At 44.9% G+C, this 8,245-nt stretch overlaps 1 protein-coding gene across 2 annotated transcripts in view; it reads left to right on the top strand.

Moving 5' to 3' along the window:
• Positions 1 to 3,196: 3,196 nt before the first annotated feature.
• Positions 3,197 to 8,245, top strand: part of LOC126536260 (uncharacterized) — a 138,411-nt gene continuing 133,362 nt past the window's right edge. Inside the window, exon 1 of one of the 2 annotated variants that reach the window (XM_055073886.2) lies at positions 3,197 to 3,635. The gene's annotated coding sequence lies outside the window, so the exon portion shown is untranslated. The remainder of the gene's footprint in view (positions 3,636 to 8,245) is intronic. The other variant, XM_050183158.3, reaches the window with a different exon arrangement.

Genomic DNA, 8,245 nt, shown 5'->3' with positions numbered 1-8,245 from the left:
AACAAACAAAGCAAACAAAACAAAACAAACAAACAAAGAAACAGACAGACGAACGCACAAACAAACAACACGATTAGGTGGTTGATCACCTAGTCACCCACCTAATTGTTCCATTATTTTCTAGCCTTCCCCTGTGGGCCACATTTTCTGACTTACCTTGAATGGCCAATCGCTTCCCACAGTGGCGCTGCGAGGGGAAAAAGAATGTCGTCTGACTGTGCAATGCCGTTCTGATGCATTCCCGTGGTGTTGTTGCAGACCAAAACGGCGGGAGCGGAAAGGCTCAATGACCAAATAAGCAGCGTTCATACCATTTCACTTACCATTTTCTGAATATCTCTTCGCCAAGTTTAGGCTACAGGGTAGTCATTACTTAACATAACGATCTATTCTTCATTCATTCATACCATTGAAGGCGGCGCGCTTATCTCATTGCACACACACATCAAAATAAAAAGACAGCAAACTTATTTGCGTGATCTTGCAGAATTACAACCCGATTTCCAGCGAAGCTTCTTCTTTCGAGCTGCTGCAATACGAATTTCAGTTTCCTCTAACTAAATCACATACATTAAAGTTTTGCCTGTATACCTCTGGCCCGTTTGAAACTTCCCCCGCATACAGCAACGCTTTTGAGCACTTAGGGACTTTTTACAAAGGCAGTAATTCATCCACACATTTTACTTCAGAACATTGAGAATAATGCCCCTAGCCCCTTTTTAGCTAACTTCTTGCGTTCATTGTTCTGCCAGGACAGTGGGAGACATTCTAAGTTGGTAAAACACTCTTAAAACGCTCCGAATTCTTGCATACGTCGGTAAAGCCGAATTAGTACCCACACATTGAACTTGTCCTACACACTTCCAACAGCTTGTCCCAACGTTTAACCAAATATTAACAAATTGCTTTGTTCAGTTCCCCGAGGACACTGGAGAAACCTGCTAAGTACATGGTATAACGCATTAAATAAATAAATAAATATTTCTGTGTATGTTGTTTTTGTTCTTGTTGTCGAAACAGTTGATTACAACCCCGAAACGACCCCCCTCCCCTTATGTAATGCCTTCGGGCCGTTAACATGCAAAAATGAAATGAAAGAAATGAAAATAAAAGGAGGGAGGGTTAGTAATTATTTGCAGCGCTTTTAATTAGGCGAGAAACGTTAAAGAGTCGCCACACATAGTACATATAATATGCCCCTTTTTCACAGAAGATAAACTTCGTGTAATGCAGAGTTCTCTCAGGACATTGGGAAACGGCTGATGACGGTCACGTGACCCTTTCGACCACTTGCTTTGAAATGTTTTTGCAAAAACTGTATTTGATAAACACACATATAACATCTCAAAGAAATTTGTCATAGTGGTCTCCCGTTTTCTTGCTAAATTTTATCTAGGTAGCATTTGTATAACTTTGTGAGGGTAGCGGGCTAAAGTATCATTTGAACTTCGTGTCTCGTGCCTTATCTTTAGGGCTCTGGGTGTCACTGCGGATAACGGCAGTGGGACACTCTGGGACGCTTGAATCAGTCATTTTCTACAAACGCTACTCTTAACCTACAAAGATTAAACATTTACGGCTCGCCACTCACAACGTGCTTCCTATTACGTCGAAAAATAAGCAACATGTCTTGCATACTTCACCAAGAAAATAGGGAAGCAAGCTGCACGATTCGTATAAGGCATCAAATTGGGAGAAGACTAGTATTTATTTATTTATTTATTTATTTATTTATTTATTTATTTATTTATTTGTTCGTTCGTTTGTTTTCTTGCTTATTTATTTATTTATTTATTTATTTATTTATTTATTTATAAAGTCTGCCACTCTGAATGCCAGATTTAGGCAGTAGTGAACGATACATTGTAAGTGACACAATACAGAAAAGTTAGGTGCGTAAAGTGCCGATGTGGAATATAAAGCTAACAAAATGCAGTCGAAAAAGTATCAGTCGTTAAGAACAAAAGCCCGAATGAGATATACAGCAAAAAAAAAAAGTAATATACTACTACAGCAAAAGGAAACACGGCTTATATAGTATAACAAATAGGTACGAAAGCAGATACAGGTATCCTACAGAAACATAACGTCAAACACGAAGTACAATATTATTAACTATTATTAATTATTATGTATTATTAATATTTCATTGGTTTTATCATTATTGACTAATATTAATTACTATCTATAAGCTCATAAGTAACCTACACACTTCAAATTTTGGTACGTGTCACACATAGAGTAACCACAATTTTCTCTAAATATGAAATCACTATCATTTTCGGTTCTTCCGGGGAAGCAGGGAAACTTCATGAGCGTTTCATATATAACGCCTCTTGAAGAACCAAAAACAAGCGTTTAGCAATCTTCATTTAACCTCTTATTAAAACATACACACACGCTTCAAAATTTACCTGCATATTGCTCCTAGTATTCCTCACATTTCCTCAAAATATAACGTTCGTGAGTGATCTAGTTTTTCAGAAAAGCGTACAAACTGGCATATAACGATTTCGAACGCTTCTAGCCTCATTAATACAGCTTCGCTGTAAGATGCGGTTGTTGCCTGATTGCTACTATACTATGCTGAGTGTTCAAAAAGTAGCCGCTCGAACGGAGGAAGACAAATATGACTTAGAGGAGAAAGTGAGACAGATATTCTAGAAATAATAGTAAAATTGACTAATCTCAGAGACGTTTCTTTTAAAGGAAGATATGTGGTTTAGAAAAGGATAACAAATTTGGAAGTATTTAAATCGAATTTCTTCTTTTTTTCCCTCCTTTTGCTTCTTTTTTTTTCTTGCTTCTTCTCCGACTTTTTTTTTTCTCGTAGTTCGCGCAATGCATGAAAATGCGTCTACATTTACTGTCTAAAATTGTTCACCTCCAGAGGTATTTTAACAACGCGTAGCCAGGGTGTGCGTGTTCATACGAAGGCATTCTTCATACATAAGTGGTGTGTGCGCGAGTGCAGCAGCCCAAGTCGCGCCACTTTCCTAAATTATTTGGTTCCAAACTTCCGATTCGTCACGAATTTCACCCTCGGACGTATCCCAACGCCATGCAGCATCATTCGCAATGCTCCCCGAGATTGCCAAGGGGCTGCCCGCGCGCGCAGTTGCGCCTAGCGCCACCAGATGTCCCTAGGTACTGCAGAAGCGGCGGGAGCGACGTCACGCGTATGACATCATCGGGCCGCTAGGAGGGGTGGCGCGCTGCCGGCGCGGCGGCTCTCCTTCGGAACGACCGAACGCGCCGCGCGGAGCGGTCATTGCCGAAGTTGGCTGGCACTTGCCCGGTACGCCGATGTGGAGCGAGCGTAGCAGTCGGCGCCTTTGAAGCCCTCTTGACAGCGTCGACGGGCCTGACGGCGCGGCGTAACGCCGCGATCGCGTGTGTTGACGCGGCTCTAGCGGCCAGTGCTTCGACGTACCGACAAGCGGTAGCGATGGCTTTGAGTGTATGAGTGTCGCACATACCGGAACCCCCGTCTCCTTCCATTGGATTTTTCATTTTTTTTTTTGGTGCGGACGCCGGGAGACTTGACTGTGAGGACGGTCGGCGACACTAGCGTCGTCTCGGAGAGAGTTGGCGATCGCAAAGCGCACCCAACCAATCGGAACTGCCTGGGATCGGTAAGTGCTTAGCCACTGTCGTCTCCTCTGTTGTCTAATGCTTATATTTTTTTCTACATTCCATTTTCTTAGTAACCATACTTGTTTCGTGGAGTTGCAAAGTGCGGTTGGATTCGTCCGTGCTACTTAAGTTCAGTTTGCGTACGGAGTGCAACTGTGTCTTCGGCCTGAAATCGCTTTCGTTAATTCATTTTGCCACGTGATTACGGTGACAGCGCGGATGTACTTTGCGCGTTGCGGAGGATGCAAATTTCATCTCTGTTATTTGCGGAAGTACCACGCCGTTCTTCCTATGGCTCGATGAAATTTATTGGCTATCTCTTTCAAGTTTGCATAGAGGTTTCGTTTAGAATTCCCCGGCTCGGAACTGGGGCAAGTGTTCCGGCACTTGCTAAAAGGGTTATTTAATAAGCGAAAGCCCTGTATTTCGCATCCAGAGTGAGTTGTTAACAACGTTGCTGGTAAGACTTGAGCTGAAAAGCTCGTCGTAATAAAACTAATCTTACGGCGTTTCTTTCAAGTATCCGGATGGTGACTTGTCATAGGAATCGCGTTGTGCGTGTTGCCTGTTTCGTTTTGCGCATGTCTGCCTGCAGGTCATTCTGACGTGGTCGTTAAGATGCATGTGTGCGGCTCCTGTGCAGAGTTTGTAATTGAGGCGCGTTTCTTTCCGTCAGTTATTATTTCTTTCTTTCTTTAGCGCGTAGGACTCTGCAGTCGCACTCGTTTATACAGGCTCACTTCATGCGTTCCCGCGTACCGCTCATTACAGGACTGCGCCGTGCCGCCTTCCTCCGCACGTGCAAGGAAGGGACTCTACGGAAAATTAATTGGTCAATGCCGCTGCAGTTTCATTAGCATGAGTAGCCCAGAACGTTCTTGCGTGTGTGTGTGTGTGTGTGTGTGTGTGTGTGTGTGTGTGTGTGTGTGTGTGTGTCTGTCGCAGCGTGTGCACTTACGCATTTAATTACATTGACATTTGGTGTTTCTTCAAATGTATCGCTCTTTCGCTTTCTTATTTTTACTCCTCATTACACAACTTCTCAGCCCGTGAATACGTTGAACCTCAAAAATTTGATGCAGTGACGACGCGTGGGCCACCTGTTCGTAATTTCTATGGTGTAAGATACCTTGTAGCAGTCTGTAGACAGATACCAAAAATAAAAAGCGAGAGAGAAAGAAATGGATAGGTGCGCATCTTCTGCATTTTGTAATGATATTGTTTGTCAGCAAGAATATATATAATATTATATTATTATGTAATATAATACATTAGAAGCATTTATCAAGTAAAAATAGCAGGGCTGATGAAAACACTGCCATGTCGACGTTCACGTGATATGACACACATTTTACCTACTCAGAGAGGGAGAGAGATCGGAAAAGCAAAACAAAAACAGTGCGACGAACTAGACGCAGGAGTAAAGAGAAGCAAAGGACACCGACGCTGTCGCCTTCGCGCAGAGCAGCGTCGTTGTTGCGTTCATCTGCACCTATCCGCTGCTGCACCCTGTCCTTATAGCGCTGTCCCGTTCTACGTCAAGTAATAACTCTCCCTGCTCAACGCCCGTGCTGAGGAAATAAAATCAAACAAAGAGCAGAAAAGGGCGCGTGCACCTCCTTTCGCGAACGTCCGTTCTCGCGGGCCATCCTTCGCGCCCATGCACACGCGCAAGGCATCTCTCTGTTTACGCCTGTCCGGCGTACACTCTGCCTTCCTCTCCTTCATCATCTCCAGGTGTTAGTCGTTACGGAAGAAGCGAGCACTCGCTTCAATCGCCGGCCTGAGTGTAAATAGAGAGAGAAGAGGACGACCAAAGAGTAGCCGAGACAGATGACGGGCAAGGAGGGCTGTCTGCGCGAGGCGCCCTTCGCTCTCTTCCCATTCGCCGGTTCTCCTTTCTTCTTCATCTTCTCGTCGTCCTCCCCGCCGGGGCGTGAGATCAACGGCAACGCGCGCGCGGCAGTGAAAGAAAGAGAGAGAGATCTCATAGACCGCTCGCTTCCCGTGTCGCCACGGGCACGCCTTCGCTCAAAAGGAGCAATCAGTCCCCCGCCCGGCAATCCCAGTACCTTTTTTCGTGAATGCAAAGGTATAAGAGAGAGAGAGACAGAGAGAGGGAGGGAATAAAAAAGAGAGGGGGGATTGGCGCTGTCGAGACCACCCGAGTTTCGAAAGCGTGGGAAAGGAGAAAGATCTGCGCGATGGCTCCTGCAGTGCATCTTCTCGCAGTCTCCAAAGTAAGGAAAGCGGCTTAAGAAAATCTTAATCAACTAGATTAGAACCCACTACCTCCCCGCATACGAACCAAACGCTCTACCATTTCACCACCGCTGGGGTTCAGAATGGCAATTCGGGAAAGTTGGTTAGACGCGTTGTAATGATTTGTTTAGCGTACACAGACACCGGAAGGCACGGTGATATGTTTGGGATGCTTTTCAAGTTTGTTCCAGCTTACCCCAAAGCTTCACAAGGGGGCGAAGTTGGGTTGAGCAACATTCCGAAAAATATAGCGGCGCAACAGGACCAGCGATAGCAGCGCAGGCGCTGTGTCGTTTTGTCTTTCATTGGTCCTGCTGCTGCGCCGTCTTTCTCGGACTTAAGCTCTATGGCCCGTGTTCACAAAACGTTCTTACTGTAACAGCGTTCGTGCCAGCCAGTGGTGCTGTAGGACATATTATGAGCGAAGGCGATCGGCCAATGAAAAACAGCACTTACGAACGAAAAGCTTTGCGAATTCGGTCCCTGTTCTCTAACTTCAGATTTCTTCGATAGCCACCAAGATTTCGATGATCAGCGTATATAGCTCTTGCACAATGGCAGTCGTTGTATGCACTGATGCCATACATCTTCATTTAATCGGTCGTGTCAGCGGAAATTCGCACATATGTACGAAGCACAACATAGGCAATAGACACGTGATGCTTCAGTGAGGCGGTGCTCAGTGATTTTCGCTAACTCTAGAAGTCCAATGTGCGGGATCCTGCCTTATGAGCCACTGTACACTGATATTCTTCTTAAAGGAAGATGAATCACTCACTCTCCGCTGCACTTTCTTAGATCACCAAATTATACAAGCGAGACCATAATTATACAAGCGAGACTGGGAAAAATTACAACATTGCCGCACAAGGAAACAGACAAAGATAGTGTCTGAAAAACGGAGAATCATATAAAAGGATGCAGACAGCATTGGCTATTATTGTTGTTTAATGACGCGAAATGTGACATGTAAATGAGGTGGTTGAGGCTCTGGGAAGATACCGTGGGAAGACCCTGCTCGATGCATTTCGTCTAGACTGAAGATAAATCCAAGAAAGCAGGGAAAATGTTGGCGTGCACTAAACCTTTGATGAAAACGGAAACATTGAGGTAACGAACATAGCCTGGAAAAAAATATCGCACATTTTCGCGCAGGGAGGTGCACAGCCCTGTTGGCGCACGTGAACTCGAGTTAACTTTTGTTATGCAGCCTGTGACGGGACAAATTCCGCATCCCGCACGATTGCGATGACATTCGACGGGCATGGGCAAGATTCCCAGCGCGCAATGAAGGCACAATTTCACATAGCTCGTGTCCACAAATTACCTCTAATTTCGTAGCCCTTTTCGAAGTAAGCACCGATGAAGTGAACTGCTTCGTTTGTCCGTGTTTGTCTTAACAAACACGCTTACGCCACTTCCGACTCGAGTAGCGGATGCAATAAAACAAAGAATATGTAAATTTATTAGCACGCTAAGTAGGCATTAGGTCTATAGGCATCCATCATATGCTCGGGGTTACATTTAATGATTATTTGTCAAATCTGAGCGACGCGGTGTTTAATTTGGTACGAGTCATTGCAAAGTGATATCGGTCCGAGAGTAATGAGCAACATTGTCAGCCTCATAGACAGAGCTTATTTTTTCATCCAATTATCGCTTGCTTTCACTGTGGTGTCTGCACCGTGCCAATTAATGCTCTTGATTTTACGAGCACCTTACAGTCACTCCGGAATGGGACAAGCTGCGTAGACAGCTGTCATCGTCAATAATACTGCTTATTACAGCGTGCGCTCATACCTCATCATGTGTGATGGAAAAGTAACTTCGAACGAAAGGTCATTAAGGCTCACTAACTGTCCTTGTGCGCTTCAATTTTATCAGGGTCGCACTTTCTGGCACAAATTAACTATAACTGGAAAAAAAAGCTCCACATGGTTTGGCAATACATCTCGTCATCTGCACGGTGCTGTTTCCCTGATTGTATCCCATTACTTTCTTTTCTTTATTTCTGCTGGTGTGACGCAGAGAATAGCGCATCATTTAGTTGACCTGTGCATGTCTGGAAGTCATGACAGTTAAAATAATTTCGGACCCTCGCGCTCGCTGTTCAAAGTTCGATGAGCTGCGGACAGGAAAAAGCGGATGCCTGCGGGAGGCAGTGAAGCCAGACTTCGATGGCGGCATTGCCTTACGGTAGTCGCCAATTTAATCGAGACAATGCTACGCGTGAGGCCATTGCTAGTATACTAGCAGCCGATACTAGTGTCCCGCTGGCGCAATGCACAAACGCATCAGTGTCTGACAGTTTCTCTGCCACGTGCGCGGAACGGGAAACCGCAAACGT

Source organism: Dermacentor andersoni, chromosome 4, assembly GCF_023375885.2.
Source record: "Dermacentor andersoni chromosome 4, qqDerAnde1_hic_scaffold, whole genome shotgun sequence".
NCBI classification, from domain to species: domain Eukaryota; kingdom Metazoa; phylum Arthropoda; class Arachnida; order Ixodida; family Ixodidae; genus Dermacentor; species Dermacentor andersoni.
This window is presented reverse-complemented; position numbering and strand designations above follow the sequence as displayed.